General features: G+C 39.3%; 1 protein-coding gene and 1 long non-coding RNA gene across 2 annotated transcripts in view; one reads left to right on the forward strand and one right to left on the reverse strand.

Annotated features, from left to right (window-relative positions):
• Positions 1-23,178, forward strand: part of PRKAR2B (protein kinase cAMP-dependent type II regulatory subunit beta) — an 84,655-nt gene that overhangs the window by 32,047 nt on the left and 29,430 nt on the right. The gene's annotated exons all lie outside the window — the stretch shown is intronic.
• LOC127478884 (uncharacterized) lies at positions 3,892-11,712 on the reverse strand. Its single transcript, XR_007907390.1, has 3 exons — positions 11,372-11,712; positions 10,985-11,056; positions 3,892-3,975 (listed from the first exon to the last, which is right to left on the reverse strand). It is a non-coding gene; the product is annotated as an uncharacterized LOC127478884 (long non-coding RNA).

The raw sequence follows: 23,178 nt of genomic DNA on the forward strand, positions 1-23,178 counted from the left end.
GCTCTCAGATGGGGTCTAGAAGTGCCATTGCTGTGGTGGTGGTGTGTTGTCCTAGGAGTGCACCTGCCCATCTTGGTGCTGATTGATGTTTTCTTCAAATTAAGTTGACTCTTGATGGCTCGGAGGACTCTACCTTATTCCATTACATGTAACAGATCCCTCCAAATTACATATAATTAAAAATTAAATTAATTAGTTAATTAAAAATTAATATTCTTGACCTCTCCTTATTGTTCTGCTGTGTCATATCCTGCAGGCTTAGTATTTAGGCCTTTTTATTCTGAAACATGAGGCCCAGAACCTGAATCTTGTTTGTTTAAAGTACTATGAATCTGAAAATATGGCACAAAAGTCACCACTAAATGAAATGAAACTCATGATAGACTCATAAGAGTTTGTTTTCAACTTCAGGTCATTTTTAAATAATAAATGTAATAAAGTTCATATTTGATAATGCAGTAAGTCTATCCAGACTTCTAATTTTGCTGGTTACAACCTCAGTCAGATAGTTCCTTGTCAATATAAAAATATTAGTGGAAATCCTGAGGATTACTAAGGAACTGTGTAGAAAAATGGAAGTTTGCATTTACAGGATTGGTGCATGATATGGTATATCATAGAATCATGGAATGGTTTGGGTTGGAAGGGACATTCAAGATCATCTAGTTCCAACCCCTCTGCCATGGGCAGGGACACTTTCCACTAGACCAGGTTGTTCAAAGCCCCATCCAACCTTGCCTTGAACACTTCAGGGATGGGGCATCCACAACTTTTCTGGGCAACCTGTTCCGGTGCCTCACTGCCCTCACGTATGTAGCACAAAGTAGGAAAATGTAATGAATTCCAAATATTCTCGGGTTTTAAGTAATGACAGTACTTTTTGAGGTACTGTAGCTTGAAACGAAAGGAGTGGTTCGTTAACTATCGCTCAGTAACAGTGAGCAGGGCTCTGTGCAAATCACATTTCATGTTTTTAAGGAAAGCTCTACTGTGACTGATTGATAGCTGACTTTAATGAATGCAGCCCTAACAGATGTGTGCTAAGCTTTTGCACTTCAGTGGGAGAGTCTGATTGTTTGAAAAGCTAGTACATGCACAAAAAAGTCCTAGCCAGTTATTTTTAATGTTTCTTTAACGTTAAATTAACATTTCTTTTTGAAATGAAACTAAAAACGTTATAAGGCTGAAATTTCTGCACAATTATTGAGGAAATAATTTCTGTGGGCAATTATTATTTCATGTGTTTTGGTCTTGTTGTGGAGAGATAAAATAGTTATCTTATTCAGAATAATGAGTCAGGTTGTATGGTATTGTCCAGATGTAAATCATGTGAATACATTTCAAACTGGAACAAGGTAATACTGGAGTCTACTGTATGTACTATTTTATTAAGTTGCTGGTAGCTTTAATAGTTAAAATAACTATTTTTCAAACAAGAAAGTCTGTGGAAGATGATAGTTCTTTCTTTTCTTCTTAAATGGTAAATGAGTACTGGAGAGGTACAATGCATTTAAGAAATGTGATTGATCAAATATGAAATTAAAAATATAAATCAGACTTATTATGCTGATAATAAAAACATTTCACAGGGATGTTTGCATATTTTTAGATAGTTTTTTTTCTAATTGCACGATTGTTTGGGTAGATTAAGGTAGTCAGGATACCTTGCAAGTGGAAAAGCTGGATAGTAGCTGTTGGTTTTTTTTTTATGCTTGGTAGCTTCTGTAATCAAAGTTTCGGAAACGAGAGACAGACCAAATGAAAGGTGGGGGTTTTTTTTCTCAAAAATGAATTTCTCTTAATTTTAGGCAGTTTGGCTGAGAGTTATTTTAAAATTTAAAATGTGCAAAATTGTTGATTTTTGCGCGTTTTTGAAGATTTGCTTTTGTTGAACATTACTCCAAGTTGGTGATGGATATTTGGAGAGTGAGCTATAGCATGTGGTTTGATGTGCATCTGATCTAGTGATCCTGCAGACTGTTCTGAGAGTCTGTCACTTCAGGGTCCCTGCCCTTCTCACGCCGCTGCCCACTGGTTGTCTCTACTTCCCTGGCACAGACCTATTAGTTCTGCTGCCTGAGGGTGCATTGGTTTTAATAAAACAGAAATACAAGAGGGGTTTTTGTATTGATTTGCATTGGGTTTCCGACTGTGGCTCCCGAATAACTATATCTGAAAGAGGGGAAGTAGTGTCTGCCTTGAGCCAGTGATGGGATAAAGAAAGAGCTGAACTGCTGATACCAGCTGAGGCAAAACATCCAATGATATCTGCAGCAAAGGTTCCTAGACTATTCTGCTAAAAGCTGCTTTTTGAGCTCTTGCAATGATAAGCAGGGAGAAGCCAGATGACACATTTCCTCACAGAGAACAGTAATTCTCTACAGTGGATATCTTGATGTTTCTGTTATTCTTTGGGTAATGCCTAGTATTTTACTTGGTTGCATAAGATATAGTTATTTTTCCTAACTGAGCTGGAAATTAGGCAACCAGAGTTTAATTGCTGAAGCACCCACTGAAAATAATACAGTAAGGCATTTATTATTTAACAACTGTTTCTGTTAACATGCTGTGAATATATTAATGTACTGTCCTTGGTATGTAGAGAATAAAGGCATAAGTAAGCTAGGATCAATTAATTGTTTTTGAATTCTGATTCTTAAAATCTGTTGAGCTGCCTAGTATAGTATCTCTTATGTGTGTTTATTCATGTCTATGTGTGTATATGCAATGTGAGCTCTGTACATAAAATACACATATGCTGATGACATAGCTACACATGGGCTAGTTAATAATGCACTTTGTTGTTCTAGCCTATGCACAGAGAAAATAAATATCATAGTCTCAAACAGAGGAGTTTAGCAAGAAAAGGAGATTAAAAAGACTTAGTACAGCTAGAATGAACAATGACACAGCTGTAAGTAGCTAATCCTCAATTTTTCCTTTAAAATCTGGTGGCAATGAGATGAAGAGAAGGGATAACAACTGTTGAGGCAATCAAGAGACTTGGATGGGGGAAGAAGCGGAACATGGAGGTAGAAGAAGCATGAAGTGGAAAAGAAAGCTGTGAATATGTTCATGAGGTGAAAAATTAGAAGAAATTCCTGAACAAGCTGAGGTGGCCAACAGAGGCAGTTTCTGAATATAGACAGATACTTTCTTGCTGTGGATGAGATAAATTTTAATTTCCTTTAAACCATGACAGATAGATAAACAAGTAAATTATCTCATTAAATACTGGCAGGAGTTTAGACTAATGCAACAAAACCAGCATGGGTTTACTGCATAATGAGCTTAAATTTATACTTGATAGATAATATTTACAGAGGCTATTTTATACCCATTTACTAGTATTATATACAAATGTATAATTTTTTAATTAAGAAATAGATAAGTCTATAAAGTTACTTCAGTTAGGTATCTGCTTAAGCTTCTGACAGAGCAAAGAAGACCTAACTAAGTTTGCAGAGAGTTAGCCTTCTTAATGTAAGACATGGTAGATAGACTCAAGGACATAATAACAACAGACATAACTTCCTCATTCCTCTCCCCAGTCAATATTGAACTTCAAAATACCGCGTTCAACCTGTGGAAAGGAAATAAATGAAGTTTTAAATATTGTTCTCTCAACCAAATGGGAAAGAGAAGTAGCTTTATTTATTTGCCACCTTCTCCACAAAGCTCTCTAAAGAAAAAGAGAAGCACAATATAAGTAAATGGATGCTTACATTATGCACCTACTGCGTCAGCCGTCAACCTAAGTGAGAAAGAGAGAGAATCTCATGTGACACTAGAGAAGATCTCAGTGCAACTTTTTTTTTTTTTACTTTGAACTATTTTTTTTTAATTTGCAATTTAAATTTGAAATTGGAAATATTTTTTGTCTTTCCACACACTGCAAGGAGCTGTCACTTTGAGGTATATGGCTGATTAGCTGAAGAGGAAAGGCTGAGAAAGAAGGAGGCCGGTTTTTATGCCCTGTGAAAACAAAGTGTTTAATTCATTTAGCAGGTGCATAAATTAAAATTATTTTTCTATGTACACTTATGTACTGTGGTAATTTCTTATAAGTACAGAGCTACATTTTGTGGCTTGTCTCTCCCACCTCTTTTTATGGAAGTATGAAAGTTTCTTGAAGAACCAAAACTCATTTTACTTAACTTGACAAATGTTAGACTTACAAAACAGTTATAAGAAAACAAAGAAGATGGAACATTCTCTTTTTTCTCAATTGCTTGAGATGCCCAAAAGCCATGATAATAGAATTGTTTAAGACATATGGTAGTTAATTTGAATTGGTAAAGAAGTAATTTTAGTTTATGTCTACTCAAACCTTGCTATTATTTAAATATTTTCCAGCAAGAATTTCTACAGGTTAGAAATATTTTCTGTTAAACTCAGTCAGGAGAAAACACTTTATGGGAAACCTATGATTTTTTTCAGTTGTTTTAGAATTTTCAGAAATAAGTAAATCTTTTAATCAAAACGCACTGATGAATTTGTAAGCCTCTTCCACCTAGTGGATGAGGGAAAGTCTGTGGTGTTGTCTACCTAGACTGTAAAACCTTTGATATGGTTTCCCACAATGTTCTGAAGAAACTGAAAGCTCGTGCTTTGAATGGGTGTACTGTTTGTGGGGTAAAAAAAATGTGGCTGGATGGCTTGGCCCAGAGAGTGGTGGTGAATGGTGCTACATACAGCTGGTGGCTGGTTACTAGTGGTATTCTCCAGGGCTTATGACTGGGGCTAGTCCTGTTTAATATATTTGTCAATTATCTGAATGAGGTCGTGTGCACTATCAGTCTATTTGCACCAAATTGGGCAGGACTACTGATCTGCTGGAAGGCAGGAAGGCTCTGCAGAGGGATCTGGACAGGCTGGATTGATGGGCCGAGGCCAATTGTGTGAGGTTCAACAAGGTGAAATGCTGGGTCTCGCTCTTCAGTCAGAACGACCTCATGGAATGCTACAGGATGGGGACAGAGTAGAAAGCTACTGAATGGGAAAGAACCTGGGAGTGCTGGTCGACAGCTGGCTGAACATGAGCCAGCAGTGTGTCCAGGTGGCCAAGCAGGCCAGTGGCATCGTGGCTTTAATCAAGAATAGCGTGGCCAGCAGGACTAGGGAGGTGACTGTTCCCCTGTACTCGGCACTGGTGAAGCCGCACCTTGAATCCTGTACTCAGTTCTCGGTCCCTCACTACAAGAAAGATATTCAGGATTTGGAGAGTGTCCAGGGAAGGGTGACAGAGCTGGTGAAGAGTCTGGAGCACAGGTCTCATGAGGAGCGGCTGAGGGAGCTGTGGCTGTTTAACTTGGAGAAAAGGAGTCTTAGGGGAGACCTCACTCTCTACACCTACCTGACAGGAGGTTGTATCCAGCTGGGGGGCAGTCTCTTCTCTCAAGTAACAAGCAACAGGTTAAGAGGAAATGACCTCAAATTGAGCCAGGGAAAGTTTAGACTGGATATTGGGAAATATTTCTTTGCCAAAATGGTTGTCAAAGCATTGAAAGAAGCTGCCCAGGGAAGCGGTTGATTCACCGTCTCCGGAGATATTTAAAAGACATGTAGATGTGGCATTAGGGACATGGTGTGATGGTGGACTCGGTCATCGCAAAGGTCTTTTCTAAACAAAAATACTTCATACACAGAGTGAAACACTTCACACACAAGTTAGTGAGTACTTTACAGCATCATTGTGAATAGTGAGTACATCAGTGGTGGGCTGTCTTCAGGCCTCCAAGGCTTGTGACTGCACTGCTGGGAGCAGGACAGTGTCACTGCGTCAGAGACCAGACACACACCTGCACACCTCGTTACACACAGGTCATGTTACAGGATTACAGGTTACAGGGCTGTCCCTAAGGTGTGACTGGCCCATGGCCCTTCCTGCCCTAGTTGGCTGCACCCCTGTCATGTGGTTATGGAGATGGGTGTTCTCGGCTCTCCCCCGTGTCTGATGCACAGGGCTCATGCCTCTGTCTACCGTACAGGTGCGTTGTGGCATCCCTTCAGATAGGAGGAGGGAGGATCTGCACAGCCCTCGTAAAAGGGAAAATCTGGGAGAAAGTTTGCCAGAACAATTTATTCTTCATCTTTGTGTAAGGTGCCATTAGGAAGAAAGTGACAAAATAGAAGTTTCGGTCTTCATTATTCTGAACCATTGTGTGGACTGTGGATTAGTCATGCCCACAGTAGCATTTACATATATCACTGCTAGCTTTCAGTTTAATAATTTCCATAGAAAACGTGACAACCTACTTAAGAAACACTGTGAATTTTACTGCATTTAGACCATGGTAGTCCTGTTAGCGAAGGAATAGCTAATTGCTTTCTGAAATTACAAGTATGGAAGAACATAGGTGATACTGAGTACAATGGTTAAATATAAACTAGTATTTAGGAAGAGCAAATCAATACTGTTAGCCAAGAATAGAAGATGTCCCTAGGAACAATATTTCACTTGTGATTTTTCAGTCAACTCAGTTATACTGAGTTTTTCTTAAAAAGATTGGCACTCACTTTCCTGTGGCATGTTAAAAATTGTCAGAGAAAGGCAGCTTACTGAAATGAAGTGCTATTCTCTTTTATGCAGTAAGGCATAAGATGGGGTTGTACCAAAAATAATGATGAGAAATGAAGTAACTGTAAATTCCCCTTGGAAATGCTCAGGTAGGATGCAGTGTTGTTGTAGAAGCATATCAAGTGATAGTGACAGAAGAAAGAATAATAAAGAACTTCTTTTGATGAACCAGTAATTCCAGTTCTTCAAGCAGAGTTACTGGTTCTGCTTGTTCTGAGTAATGAATAATCCCCAATTGAATTCAAATAATGCTGAATTCATCTTTGTTCTTCGTCACACACATGTAGTCAATCCAAAATTTAAAATACCCAATACGTCACATTTTTTAAGTAAACAGGGACATAGCTGACTAGTATCTAATAAATTCAGTTAAATTCAGTTAGCACTCAGGCTGTCATTGTCACAGTGAGGAAAACCAGAAGAAAAAGTGCTGTTAGAATTTGAGGGTGTATCTACATTGCATGAACAGAGCACAGTGAAGAAGGGGCACCAAAGCTTATGGCAGCACATCAGTGTGGCACGTTGTAGCTTACTGGAGGCCGGAGAAGCAGAATATCTTCCCTAAGTTCAGCCTGCTGAGGGGGATCGTAGGACTGTGCTGATGTCCACAGGGCTGCAGCCATTCACGGATGCAGACATGTATTGTGCATTGTTGTGTGAATGGACATGCCCTTTGTTTACTTCATACTCCCCTTGCAAGGCAGTCACCACTTCTGTTTCACGAAGCTTTCCTCTGCAGCCGTGCCTTTTCAACCACGTTCTGTAATAGCAGCTGCCTCAATTGCTAATTGCTGAGAACAAACTCCCGTCTTTATTTTTCGATCTTGCACAGTTGCATTGTATAATCTGTACTCCCCAGTCCTTGTAGAGAATATTCTTTCCTCTTACACTTACCATCATTGTAATGCTCAAATCCTTTGCTGTATAACAATATGGTCATGGTGCACTGAGCTGTAGTACCTTATAGCCACTGGATCAGGGAGAATGCTGTGCTTCAGTCTAGTCCTGCTGAAAGCATGTGTTTTGTAGAATATCCTGAGTTGAAAGGGACCCACAAGGATCATCGAATCCAACTCTTAGCCACAGGACCATCCCCAAGAGTCACACCATGTGTCCTAGAGTGTCATCCAAACGCTTCTTGAACTCTGTCAGGCTTGGTGCTGTGACCACTTTCCTGGGGAGCCTGTTCCAGCACCCAGCCACCCTCTGGATGAAGAACCTTTTTCTAATATCCAACCTAAACCTCCCCTGACACAACTTCAGGCCATTCCCTTGGGTTCTGTCACTGTTCACCGTGGAGAAGAGATCAGTGCCTGCTCCTCCTCTTCCTCTCTCATGGAAATTATAACTCCAATGAGGTCTCCCCTCAGTCTCCTCTTCTCCAGGCTGAACAAACCAAGTGACCTCAGCCTCTCCTCATATGGCTTCCCCCTCTAAACCCTTCACCATCTCTGTAGCCCTTCTTTGGACAGTCCATAATAGCTTTAGATCTTTCTTGTACTAAGATGCTCAAAACTGCCCACAGTTCTCAAGGTGAGGCTGCCCCAGTGCAGAGCAGAGCAGGACAATCCCCTCCCTCGCCCATCTGGCGATGCTTTGCCTGATGCCCCCCAGGACACGGTCGGCCCTCCTGGTTGCCAGGGCCCTGCTGACCCTTTAATTCTTGAGTATGAAGAACTGATCTCAATTACTTGCTTCACAACACTTTTGGGTCTGTGGAAAGTTAGTAATAAAAGCTGTTTCCCACCCAATCCATAATCGAATGATCCAGCTTCCTTTAGTTTCTCTTGCATAGCTTATTTGCTGTGCACTTCACAAGTTCTGTTGCAAATGGGACAGTCCCATAAACAAGTTTAATTTGTTCTGTCTAGTCTCCTTTTATATTTTCTGGCAATTTGAGAAAATTTCCTGTAGAAAAATGATGCATTAATACAGGCTTAGGGATGCATAGAGAGCATGCATATTTACTTCCATTTCTCACCACTGATTTTGTTCAGAATATCTGATAAAATAACATCGTGATGTTATACTTGGAGTACTTGTTCCTGACCTGTTGTTACCCTGAGATTTGTTGGTTTTGATGCAGATCTGAAGAAGAGCTTGTGTGCTCAGAAGCTCTTCTTTCTGCCTCCTTCCTGTTTCAGTTGTTTAGGCTGTTCTAGTGACAGATTATGCCTGTGGACCTTCTTCTTCTGTCAGTTGTGTTGCATGTGTGCCATAACTCTTCCAGAGGTTGAATATGAATTTTTCAGAGCCCATTTATGGAGCTAAGCTACAGAAATAGGCAAACTGTTGCAAATTAATGTCATACCAGGTTTTAGATATGGCCATGCTTAAGCTGTTTTGTCATAACACTTTAACACTAAGCTTAATAAAAGAAGAAGAGATTTAGTAGGTGCATACTGTAAGGCAGAGTTTGAAGTGGTGGAGGAAGGGAGGAAAGAAGGCAAGAGAAGGGAGAGAGAGGTGATGGTAGGAATAAGTACCTAAGCCTTGTGCTCTGCAGTAGGTTGCTATAGAGAGGGTTCTCAATATTTGTCCCAAGGAGGTGACAGGGAATGAAGGAAATAAACAATAGTGATTGGCCTAATTTTCACACACACAAATATTTAGGCTATGCTTTGGGGCAAACTTTCTAACTAAGCACTTAGTAAAGCAATAGACTAAACTGCTCAGGAATGTTGTGTAATCTCAGAAGTTTTAAGGAAAGGTAAGACCTTTTCTTGCAGGAATAGAGGTGTAGTTCATACTGCGGCAGTGCATAGATGATTTAGATAGATGGGTTAGCTGACTATTGAGGTTTCATCTGTGTTTCATTTCTGTGTTTGTTTAGATCTCCTTGCAATTTCTTGACTGCATTTTATAAACTAAAATGTACAGAGTAATTATTTTTAAATTGCACAAGCTGGAAAAGTTACATTGCAACCTCTTTAGAAAATAGGAGAGTTATAAATGTGTTTTGAGTTCATGAATTACTGTATATGCCCCTTTATGGGAAATTGTGGATTTTCCTGCTATTTTAGTGTTATCTTTGGAAAGTATTCTGCGTGTGTTTTTGTATCAATAAAATTAATCACTCTAGTTTTTTCAGCTACTTAGGCTTACCTTGTTTCAGATATGTGAAACGTAAACCAGAGATTGGTATTGAAATATAAATCAAATTCATCTTAATGGACCGTTGCCCGCACAGTTGAGGAAGAACTAGCAAGGTATCGAGTAGTTAGACTGATGGACCAATTCCTTTAAACTCATTTTATGTGGATAACTTGCAAATAAGATGAGTATGGGAAAGTGCCACAGTAGAGCTTGTGTTTATATGCTAAGTCTTTCCTGCAGCCAGCAGTGTGGCCTCAGCCATACCACTGTTTGGGAACAGTCCTGTTTGGGACTGTGCCGGGGACCACGCTGGAGGCCTGGCTCCTTCTGCTTTCTTGGGTACTCAGGTCAGCAGTCTCCTGCATGAGACTAGACAGAGGTCTGTCTAAGGAGGTCAAGTTATTTTTTCCCCCCTCTTAGTTCAGACAGACTAGTACTTTAGAATGCTTTAATGCAGGATCTTATATTTCTTTCATGACTGAACAAGTGTGTTATAGACAAAGAGAAGATTGTCATCTTGCTGTGTAACTAAGTAATAGTGAATAAATTCCAGAAAAAACACGTTTTTCAGAAAAACAGACTTTCTATCAAAAATAAGACCAAATGTTCATACTAGTAACAATAAATATGGCTGTTATTTATCTGCAAGCAGTAGTTTGCACATGTCAATGACTGTTGAATAAATCTACTAAGATTTCTTCATGGATGCTCTCGGGTTGCAGTAAGTGATATGAACTAGTTGATGTAAAATACATTGTTCCCTGTTATTTGAATTTCTCTTCATTTTATAGCCAGGTTTTTCAGATTAATAGTTCCTCTCTGGTCTCTGCCTAACATTGAATGCACAACAAATTCTTCCTGTGTTCAACCTGTAGGTCATACTATATTTTCTGTTTTAACTTGCTTCTGTTTTAACCTTCACTACTGATAACCTCAGAGATCCCAGTAACACCCCAGAATCTAAACATGGTCGCATAAGCTAATAATCTTCCAATGCTTTTATCAGGATGCTCATAACTCATGATTTTGAAACAAAATAATTGTTATTTTTTTGAGCGAGTGTGCATGCTCATTACTGAAAGAAAGATGACAGATTTTAACATTATTTTGGAGCTGGCAAGTATTGATAGTTATTTAATAGTTCTGATCTTTCTTCTCTAAAATATTTCCATATCTGCATCTGTGATAAGCTCCAGTTTGGTTGCTGTGCTATATTGTTCTTCAACATTTGTGTTTAAGTGAAGGAGGTATACTCCCTCCACTGTAAAGTGATAGAGCATGAATCTGTAGGCCATAGTATCTGCTTACCAGTTTTCCAAAACAATTCCATTCCATCTGTGATTTCATGTAGTTTGACTTTCGTGTTACAGAAGATTTCTTCTGTAGGATAAAAGGATAAAAGATGAGTAAGATGAGACATGTTTTACATACTGAGTTGTTCAAAATGGAATAACAGTATTTGTGGAATGTTTTGCTTAGCAAGTTTTCTTGTAGAACACCGTAATGCAAGTGGTTTGGCCTTTGACTTTCAAGTTTGGCTTAGTATTTGGCAAGTACTGCTTCTTTTAAATACTGTGGAAAGAAAGGGGGAAATTATATATTTAATTATCTTTGCTAAATACTATGTTGTTTAAAACACTAGATGCCATTTATGCACATTGTATAAAATTAACAGCAGTGTAATGTTTTGCTTACTAAAACGCTCCATGTCAGTTCTGGATGTTTCATAGAAAGCAATGCCTTGAGCTGCAGAGTGTACTTCTCAGTTGTTTAAACAAAATGTCCTTTGTCAAAGTGCAAGCCCAAGGCTTTCTTGCCTTCAAATGCTCACTGTTTCCTGCACCCATCCTCCTGCTGCCACGTAATCCAGTTCCACAGTGTCTTTGTTTTGTGGCTTTACCATATATCTCTGAGGTCCTCTTCTCCAGTGTCTAGCTTCGAGGATATAGAAAGTCTGTAGCATGGTAAGAAATATAGGATAAAGGTTTCTGTAATCAGTATTTGTAGTGTTTCTTCAGTAGCTCCTATAAGTGCCTCCAAAGCCATTCATGCTTCTCTGTTGGACATCTTTACTAGCCAAGCATTGGTACTTCACAGTAATAGTTTTGTTGCTATCGTAGAACCATATTTGCTTTATTCAACAGTAGGCAATGCCTGCTTTGGCATTTCAGATTTTCTTTCTTCTACGTAAATATGTGAAAAGTCTTTGCTCCTGAAAACTCACTGGAGATCTAATTTTTAAATCTAGTGTATATGTATGCTCTTTCAAATTGAGTTCCTTAGAACTGCTAGGCAAGTCACTAATGCTATATTATACCGTTTTTATATGCAGTGTTTAGCACTTGTGGATCCTAGCTCATCACTCTTTGTGCATTAGTTTTATTTGGTTTACTGTTATAGATAGAAAGTAATGGAGATGGTTGAGTGACCATTGCATACAAACAGCTGAGGCAGAGCAGTGCATGAATAACTGTGTACTGTGCATAGTTGTGTTGTAGCAGCATGAAATGACAGCAGAGCATTGCAGGGCATATTGCAGTAAGGGACTAAAGACATCTTTCTGCATGTACAACTTGTGCTCCCACTTGTCCATTTGATTATTAGCTTTCTGTTAAGGAATCTCCTTAATAGATTTTGGACTCGAGATCTCTCTTCTGGTTCAATTTTTACATTGACTGAGTCAGGAAGAGTCCTGCTCCCACCCATGGTGCTTGATTACATGGCAAATGGAGAAGAATCTGGCCATTGTATGGCAGTGGTGTTCATGTGTGTGTAAAGCAGAGAATACGTAGCTTTCTAGTATAAAATTTGCAAGAAAATTGTTGAAGAACTGAGCATGAATTTGAAAGTCTCTCCTGAGTTTGTTTCAGAAATTTCTCTGAATAAATACTATAATTATTTTTCTTCCTTATAGCTCTCTCACCCAAATTAAAACCCTTTTCTTCTTTAGAGTAAAATGAAACTTAAAAATAATAAAATTTTGTTGTATTAATGCAATGCATCTTTAAGGGGTTTGTTTTTAAGCTATAACAAGAAGGTGAATAATTCCTGTTCTTGTCCTAAATCACTGTTCTGTGTGAAAGTGAGAAAGATTGATTTCTGGTGTCTTTACAATTATTGTGAAGAATTATTATGAGCATGCCAGAATGAAAGATTGCTACATGCCACAATCCACTCATGAAGAAAATTGTATGTATTTATTACATAGAATAGGTAACAGAACTTCATGAGAAAATCAAGACAAATGAACTTGTCAGAGGAAATATTAAGTGGAAATGTTAAAGCCTTGTTTAGTTTTCTTGTTAAAGGTGAGATTGCATGGTAACACTAACTCTTTTCCCTTTTTATATGCAAGGAAATAATGAAAATGTAGAGATTCAGTTTCAAATAACCAGTCACAGAAGAGGGACCCCCACATCAGCCTAATCTTAAAGCTTCAGGCAGCCTTTGAAACCATCTCTCACACTGAACATCAGCTATGCACTGCAACAAAATTGGGAGTTTATACCCTTAAAATTCCTGTGCGTGCAGTCTAGTAAGTGAAGAGTGTATCTTATAAAGCACAAATTCAACACCTACTTATCATCCTTTATCTTCCCTGCTATCACAGTGTTTTGGAAATACAGCTTTAGATTGGAGCAGAACTGTGCTCTGTGAGCTAGGGACTTACAACACTGAAAGGGAGGAGTCCTAAACAATTACTTTCCACTCCCTCATATTTCTTGCCGCTGAGCAACGGGAAGAGACATCCTTGTTTCTTTTTCTCCTGTTAGCATTGGTTTGAGAACTACTTTAACACCTATTCTGGTAGATCCAGAGCCAAGTACACCTACTCTTTTGTTCAATTTTTTGTCTGTCCCATCATACTAATATAAAAGATCATGCAGGGCACAGTTTCATTTTTTCAGACATTTTCTTTACTGAGAGGATAAACACTAATCTTATTCTTTATTTTAAATGAACCACCCAATTTGTGCTATCCATTTGGGAATAAGTTCTTGGGGAATGTCAACCATTACCAAATTGGAATTTAGGCTCAAATAGATGAAGTCAAAGAATCAGCCATCAGCAGACAAAAATGTGTATACATTTATAAAAACCAGCAAAAATGTCTCCCTATGTAATCTTTACCTACTGTTCTATAGGATTTTTAGATGCATCACAGAATCAATCACATTTTCTCATGGTTAGTGGAAAGGAATGCTTCAAATGCAAGACAACTAAACAAGAAGAAAAGAAATACTTACGCCAACTGCATGGCATAATTGCACTGAAAAAGATGAGATCCTGTTCTAAAAGATCTTCCTAAGATGTGTTCCTGGGATCAGTTTGTCCATGAGTCATTACAGAGTAGAATCTAAATTGTCATTGTGGTTCAGTAGTGCCCAACAACATCGATATGTTATTGCACGTTGGTGAAGACTGTACATTCTGCTAATTGAATTTTTTACCTGTACAAGTCAAACCATGTAGGAAGGACAACTATGGAGTGCCCCATACTTCATCCTAATATGTATGGGGCTTATTAGACCAACCCAGTTGGTTTCTTTCATATGCCATCCAGGAAACTGGTCTTCTGCAAGAATGAGGAAGGGAAAGTGGTACAATTCTTATGGATCTCAAGAAGCACAATCCATGTATAAAACATGGTGAGGAAAAATACTTAAAGGACTGTTGGAGAACTGTGATCATGCAGCTGTCACAGTAGCAAAGCAGAGACAGGGAGGAGTAACACAATGTGACAGTAGCTGATACACCAGGTTAATAAGGGCCTGTAAGAGAGGAGTAGGAAGCCTATGTTTGATGCAGTCAAAAAGAACACATTAAATGGGATTTCAAATTCTTTGTGGTACGCCTACCACCAAGTGCCCAGCAGCAGTGCTTGTTGGGTGTGAGACATCCTCATTGCCTGCACTGTGCACATCCCCATCTCTGCAGAGAACCTGGTCTTAAAAGGGAAAGAAGATTAAAATGCATGATGACATAAAAGCTGTACTGCATAAAGGAGACAAAGACTGCCTGCAATTAGAGGCTGGTTTGCTGCAGACTGACAGAGATGTTAACCATGTATATTGCTATGCTAATACTCTGTGCTTGCTGATGGGTTCAGCTCATGGTATCCTCACATCGGACTCTGGATGCCAGTTGCTTAAAACCTTCTGCACAGAACTTGACTGTATAATGGTCAAGAAACTGTAGAATTAAAGTAACAGGAATAAGTTCATTCCTGTGAATGCTCTGACCCCATATTACTGTCACCTGACAAAAACCAAAAAGCTGTGCTGACAAATTTACACATAAAGCACTTCATTGAATTCACAAGGACATTCAACTGGTCATGACATCCTGGAATGTATAAATGGTATCTTGATGTCTTGAATAAATAAAAAGTTAGAAATTAAATAATCTGTGTAATTACTTTAAACGATTGTGAATGATGTGCCTGGAATGGGCTAAAATATTGGCCTCAAAGGGAAAAGAAAATAAAAAAAATTACTTTGTTTCAGATTTTCAGAATAGTGGCCTTCTGCCCATCTAGCATCAGAGCATACATGGAACAGAGAGGTCTTGGCCTGGGTTGATAGTCAGCCCATGGCAGTCTCTAAATACTGTAGAATGTGTCTGTGGATGGAAGAGAGTGTATGGAGAAGAGAGAGGACTAATATGTGTGTGCATGCTCAAATGCATGTGCTCACACACAACTTTTGCTTCTCTTCTATCTCTTTAATAGTAAATTATGCGATTTTTGTGGCTGTGTGTGCACACTTGTTTGCTTGTTTGAAATGCTTGGTTTGACTTGCATTTTTTCTAGAGTGAATGTGCCAACCTTAGATTCCCCAAAAAGTAGAACTTCATTAAGTTACAGAATGTTTTTATTCTATTAAACAGCTCTTTCCTCCTGTATTCAGCATCGGCGAGGCTGCACCAGTGTTCAGTTTTGGTCCCTTCACTACAAGAAGGACATTGAAGTGCTAAAGCATGTCCAGAGAAAGTAAACAAAGGAAGGGTTGGAGCACCTGAGGGAACTAGGATTGTTTAGCCTGGAGAAAAGAAGGTTGTGGCACGGTGGGGGTTGGGCTCTTCTCCCGGGTAACAGGTGACAGGACAAGAGAAAATGGTCTCAAGTTGCAGTGGGAAGGTTTAGATTGGATATTAGGAAAAATTTCTTCGCTGAAAGAGTGGTTAAGCATTGGAACAGGCTGCTCAGGGAAGTGGTGGAGTCACTATCCCTGGAAGTGTTCAAAAAATGAGTAGACGTGGCACACTGTGATGTGTTTAGTGGGCATGGTGGAATTCAGTCAAAGGTTGGACTTTGATGATCTTGGAGGTCTTTTCCAACCTTAATAATTCTGTGATTCTTTAAGCAACTGGGCTTACATAATTTTGGTTACTGAAAAATGCCAATGGTAGCCATATATCTAACATACCTATAAATTTCTGGGAGATGATTTTTAGGATATAATATTTTGTGATTCACCTCTGACCATAATGTCATTCTTTCAATATCTGCAACATTTTCAAGGCTGAAGCAAAATCAGTTTCAGTGTTAGGTGATTTTTAGTTTAATGACTGCATATGTGACAAAATAGCTTTAAAATCTGTTGTTAAAAGCTTTGCATTAAGTTTGAATTATTAAGTAGAAAATAAACTTTTTTACCAAAAGTTAAAACTGACTGATTGTGAATTACGTTTTCTATCACAAAAGTTATTAAACCTTTGTATTCAGGGCTAGACCTTATTTTTTAAAAGTGCTAAGTGTGTCCCACCGATTTCAATGAGAATGAAAGTGCTCGGTTGCCTGGAGGTTGAGGTTGCAAGTGGTTGTATTGACCAAAAGAGGAAACAAATTTCAGGGGCACTTCTATTCAGTTCACACTTTTCATACAGGGCTCTTTAATCAGAACACGATATGACTGAGGGATCATTTGCAAAGACATTATTTATATGAGCAATTAGTATTGTGTCTATTTATAGGCTGGTTGCAATCACACTCAACGACTGGATTTCTTAGTGCATTTATCATACAAGTGGTGCCAGCAGGAACTCTGCATTTACATCCCCATGTTGCCATTTTTAATGAATACTCCTTTTTAATGAAACCTCTCCATTTTTCTTCCTTGTGTTGGTTTAATGACTGCAAAGTTAAAACTACCATGTCCTTCCTTCCTAAGATAAAATCAACACACTTTAATGATTACGTTATGAAATTGCACACTGAGGCAAGTGGGTAGAGCATACGTAAATGGCTGAACAGAAGGGAATAATGTAACACTGGGCTGGCTGGATTAATAGATGCAAATTGTTACCAGCCATCAGGGATATGCATGTACACTTCTTTCTCTAATAAACAAATGTTTAGTATCAGAACTTTGGGGGTTTTTAAAAATAAAAACCTATGTTTTTATTTTGTGTTCTGTTTTTATTTTGAAATGAGATTTGCATGACTGTTTGCTCCATGTTGTCCTCTTATTTTTGTGGAGGATTGTGTCCACTGAAGACTGGAATTCTGTTTTCAAGTTGAGCCATTGATCCTTTAGTTGGTACAACACAGACATATTTTGGGAACTGTCTGCTGTATCTCTTTACCTTCTAACATGCATACTGGGAAATATAGGTTAGAATTTTAATTTCCTTTTGCACACAATCACACTAGACACTAGAAAACTTTTTTTTTAGGCTTTTGAGGGTTCTTTTTACTTTCATGTCTTCCAATATTTTCTTCTTTCAGAAATCCAATCTTACTCACACTATCTCTTTTGTACGTATCACAATATATTGTTACAGTGATAAACGTTACAAAACAGATTGGAACAAAAGTCTGTAGCTGTAATCCATTTAGCTAAGATCCCCTACCTTCTTGAAACTCTGTTAAACATAAGCATTTTGTACCACGTCTTTATGGTCTTTAAACTTCAGAAGATTGTTCTTCACAATGGAGAACTTAAAGTGACGGAGTTGTTGGGTGGTACCTGTGTAAGGGAGTGGAGACCCAGAACCATGTGCTCCCATCTTCTTTCAGGTCTTGAAGGACCCTGTTATGTCTATTAGTTTTATTATATTATTGCAGATATAAGGAATGGCTGGGGACTACAGGGGATAGACACACCAGCATGAGGGAGCAGAGCCTCTCTCCGTGGTATATGTGCCATTCTCTGTGTCCCACGGGCTACCCATGCTGTCTGTAAAGTGCTTTTATTTGGTGTCTCTAATTCTTATATAGTCCTACTGTCATTACCTTCATCCTTACGGGTGTATTATGTTAATGATATTTAACTTCATGAGGTCCTTAAAATTATTCTGAGAGTCTTCTCCTGTGCCCACTGAAACCTGCGGTAATATTTATACATTTTTCTATGAAGGCTTGAGTGATATTTTTAAATTTATAATTTTCAAAGGTCAGTGTAATATACTGACAAGTTATGAATGGGTTTATATGATCAGGAAGATCTTAAAATTTTGTTTCATTAACAGCTCACTGAATTTTATCTTCCCTCTTACACTGTGCCTTTTCTAAGTCATTATATTTTCAGTGGTGACAGCAGAGATGAACCGCTTTCTGCTTAGGCAGATTTTCTTCTGCGTGGTAGATCCTGTTCTCTTTGTTTAAAGCAGTAATGTCTTTATAATTCATCTATTGCTGTGGAACTTGAGAGGTTTGAATTCCATCTCTGCTCCATAGAAGTATTTTTATTGCTTAGAAAGTGATGTATTCCTGATAAGTACTCTATTTTCTGTTCTTTTAAATTCTGCAAGGGAGGAGATCTGGTGCCTGTGTTGCACAGAAGTGGAGCTGAGAAAGCCACAAAGGCCTCACCTGGTTCAGGTGTCTGAGGTTTTGGTGAATCTCTTGGTCACTGCAAGGGACAAGCACTGCTTTGTGCACCTCTGGGCCCAAACTGATTGGGATGCAGTTCCTAAGATGACTCCTCAAGGAGGTATCTTTCTCCAGACTTGTCTTGATTAAGAAGAGACTAGTGGGGCCCATGGAGTTTCCACTAAGTCTTGTGACATGGATGAAGCTTGCACGTTGCCACTGACTTCATAGCACTGGCTTACCAAATATACACCTTATATATGTATATATATAAAAAATATATATATATATATATAAGGCTTATTTATATGTATATATTGGCTTACCAAATATTATGCCTTAAGCTTATATCATCTTTCTCCCGTTCAGCAACTATGTGATTTACAGCTCTGTCAGATACCTTAGTACTGCTTGGGGGGTACCTCTGTGGAAGTGACACTTTGTTCTCAGTAGGAACACACAGCACTTTGTTCAATAAAGTTCAGGAAAGTGAGTTTAACTTGTTGTAGTACTACGGTTCTCTGAGCCTCAACATTGATACCTTAACAACAGAAATAATGTTAGACCTCAGAGCTGTGATAGTCCTCAGGATGTGAATGTGGATATGTAAATTAATGTTCTCTCGGGCATTTCTGTGGTGGGTGGTGGTGGTCATTTGGAAATGCACCTTATTTTAGAAGGGAGAAAAGCAGCTGTGGGTATTTTGAGGGACATAATGGTCACTCAGTGTTGGATTATTGCATTCTTGATGCAAATACTGAGGACTCAGTCTTTCCTGGGTTTAATTCAACCAGCACTAGTATTGGATGCCTCAGGTCTACTGCTGAATTGCTAAGTAGGTAGACATTTCTATCTCACTTCAGAATGTGACCTCAGCCATTTTTTTCCCCTGTGTTCTCTGGAGACAGTGGCTCTGCCTGGGTGTTCTCCACCTCATGCTGGAAAGGAGAGTGTTTAATGTACTACATTGGCCAATGTTCTTGTCAGATTATGTTCAGGTGACTGGAAGGTTAGCTTAAGATTTCTGTAATTGAAACATATGGAGACCCCATGGGTATTTTATATCAGTTGTCTGCAGGTCTGGTGTTGCTCTCCAGTAATAAGGTCATTCTGAAATCTGTTGACTTTCTTAGGAGAAATACCATCTTTTACCATTTTACTGTCTGTAGAATTGCTGAAGAAAAATCATAGTTTTTTGAATGTGGACTTTCTGTGATCTGACGTAGTTTGTTCATTCCTGATGATGTTAAATGCCCGGCCATCTGAAAAACAAAGAAACAACAAAAAGTGTGTGTTTATTTTCATCATTGTGATTCTAACTTGCAATTTATCAGACTCTTTGTTCTGAAAGATGGCACCTTATGGAGAGCTTGTGTTGTCTTAATCCAGTTTTCTCTGACTAACAGGCTTGGGTAAGAGTGGTTGGAAAATGGGCCAGTGGAAATGGACCTGGGGATGCTGGTCAACAGCCGGCTGAACATGAGCCAGCAGTGTGCCCAGGTGGCCAAGAAGGCCAGTGGCACGCTGGCCTGTATCAGGAATAGTGTGACCAGCAGGACCAGGGAGGTGATCATTCCCCTGTACTCAGCACTGGTGAGGTCCCACCTCGACTCCTGTGTTCAGTTCTGGGCCCCTCACTACAAGAAATACATTGAGGTGCTGGAGCGTATCCAGGGAAGGGCAGCAAAGCTGGTGAAGGTTTTAGAGGGTAAGTCCTATGAGAAGTGGCTGAGCGGGCTGGGGTTGTTTAGCCTGGAGAAAAGGAGGCTCAGGGGTGACCTTATCACTTTCTACACCTGCCTGACAGGAGGTTGTATCCAGGTGGGGGTGGGTCTCTTCTCCCAGGCAACCAGCGACAGGACAAGAGGACATAGTCTTAAGCCGTGCTGGGAAGGTTGGGATTGGACATCAGGAGGAATTTATTCCCAGAAAGAGTTGTTAAGCAGAGTTGTTAAATTGTTAAGAGTTGTTAAGTTGGAACAGACTGCCTAGGGAGGTGGAATCACCATCCCTGGAGGTGTTCAATAGTGCCATGGTCTAGTTGACAAGGTGGTGATCAGTGAAGTGTTGGACTTGATCTCAGAAGTCTTTTCCAACCTTATTGATTCTGTGATTCTGTGAAAATAATAATTTCAAATGACGTACACAGAAAAAGTTTCTTTACCTTAAAACAGTATTGAACTTTGGTCCCTCTAATATTAGGAGCATTGGGACATAAACATCAATAATGTGCTCTGAGCTACAATCGATACCATTTTTGTCTTTTATGCATTTGGCTCTCTACAGTTCCTGCAGTTTCCACCAGCATGCTGAAGGTAGATGCTGCTCATGTTAAACATTTGGAAATATTTTTTCCATATTTTAATGATCATGCTTCTGTACATCCCATTATTATTCAGACTTTTCAGTTTCTTCACATTATTGATTTTGCTTTGTGCATCTGGTTCTGAAGGCAAGCATTTGGAAATCAAGCCTTGTATCATCAGTTGTTGACTTTAGAACATGAAAGTCTCATAGTAGCTGGGAATCTTATGGTTTACCTTCTGGTCAACTACTCAGTTTCCATGTCTCCTGTGACAAGTGGTGTGCTGAGTTTTTCTGATATTTCACACTAGATTTTACTTCCAGTTCTAGTTTCGCTGTAGTCTGATAAATCTACACAGCAAGCAGGTCACTATTCTCTAGGTTCTGCAACACTTTCCATGTGACAGGATGAGGCCAAAATCTGACAGGAAATGTCTGCAGTTTTTTCACCTGTCTTCAAGAACAGTGACATCAAATGTGTCCTTCACTTAGTGATGACAAAAGAGCCTTGAGCTTTACTGTGACATGCTCTAAAGTGGTTCCTGTAGTTGCTGGTTTGGATAACTGTTAAGGTAGCTTTTGCCAGGTAATGAATGGCATCAGGGAAATGACTTGAAACTACAGATAATACTTGTGGACTCAAAGTAAAAAAAGATAATTTCCCAATGATGGAATTCTTTTGGATGCTAGAATAATTCAGGTTGGAAGGGACTTCAGGAAGTCTCTGGTCCAACCTCCAGATCAAAGCAGGCCAGACTAGATCAGTGAGGGCTGGTTCTTGAAAACTTCCAAGGACTGAGAGAGACTGCACAACCTCTCTGGGCAGCCAGCTCCACCACCAAACTGGCCTCATGATGAAAAGTTTCATATATATCCAGCCTGAAACTCTTTTTTTCACCTCATGCCTTTGCCTATCATCTTTCTACTATGCACCAGTGTGCAGAGAATTAGAGACCTCCCCATAGGTACTGCCAGGCTGCTGTCAGACACTGCAAAGTTGTCTCTTCTCCAGGCTGAGCAAACCTGTCTCCCTCAGACTCTGCACAGCAAGTGCTTGACCATCCTGGCGACCCTCTGCTGAGCTCGTTACAATTTCTTAGTGTCTTTCCTTTATTGGAGGCCCCCAAATTGGATCCAGTATTGCAGATGTGGTCTAGTGAATAGAGGGATGATCACTTGTCCTGTTCCTGTAGCCCAGGAGGCAGCTGGTCCTTCTTGCTGCTGGGGCACTGCTGGCTCGTGGTCAGCAGCTGCCCACCGGGACCTCCAGGGCCATTCCAGGGGAGCAGCTCCCTGAGCAGGGGATTTCCAGGCTGTGCTGTTGCAGGGCTCAGGAGGAGAATGAGAGATGTTTGGGTGCACGTGCTTCTTCTGAGGGTAATCTAAGATGAAAATTGTTCACCAGACTTGAATGATCTATACACTGGCTTGTGTGTGTTGTGCAACTTCGAGAGCTTCAACTAGTTGTAAATAATGTTACTTTTGCTTTACTGGTTGTGCACTGAAAGGCTCCTGAGAGTGCAGAAAACCCCATGTTGATGTGTAAATGGTTACACCAGGTGTAGTACCTTCAAATTCATTTATTACAGCAGTCCAAGCCTGGAACTGTTTACTTGCAGCAGTTTTAATTTTTATTGCTTTTTATTGTTTTCTCTTTCTTTAGAATTAGAATAGCTTTATTTAGCATACCAGCAGTGGGTACCTCAGCAGTCTGGTTCATTCAACAAGGATATTTTTGTTATCTCCTAGCTGTGCTGTTATCTTGGTAACTTTTATATGAAATGATTATTTGATCATTAAACCTGAAATTTCTAGAAGTCTGAAGGGAACTGTATACAAATTAAATCAAGAAGTTCTTTAGCACTGCTACTTAGACACAGGGCATTTATAAAGGAATATAATTTCCTTGGGGTTCCTTCATCTTTCTCTATGGCCTTGATCATTCCCTCTAAGTTTGATCCCTAAAAGAACATTCTGTTACAAATAACTGTTTTGGCTAAAGAAGCTGGATGTCACTGTGTCTCACCCTAAGGGTTCATTTATTCTTTGATATTTAACAGAGTTGTTGCTGAAAAGCAGCTGTAGGTACTTCATTTTGTGGGAGAAAAAGACTTCACTGTAAGCCTGAATTCTAGCACCTGGCAAAGTGAGATATTAACTCTTTGTTTAATTTGTGCTGTAACTCTAGGAGCTGTTCTGAAAAGTGGTTACCTGGGATACGTGATTTCCTAGGATATTGGTTTTAGTAAATGTGACGTATCTGGCTCACATTAGGGTTTTTATTCCCCCCCCTCCACATTTAAAGGAATTAATTGTAGTTTACAGAGGAGATATATGTTATTATCTCTCCTCTCATGAAGTAAAAATAGAAATAAAAATCTTT

This window comes from Manacus candei, unplaced genomic scaffold, assembly GCF_025592945.1.
Source record: "Manacus candei isolate 608988 ecotype Guabito, Panama unplaced genomic scaffold, ASM2559294v1 h1tg000063l, whole genome shotgun sequence".
NCBI classification, from domain to species: domain Eukaryota; kingdom Metazoa; phylum Chordata; class Aves; order Passeriformes; family Pipridae; genus Manacus; species Manacus candei.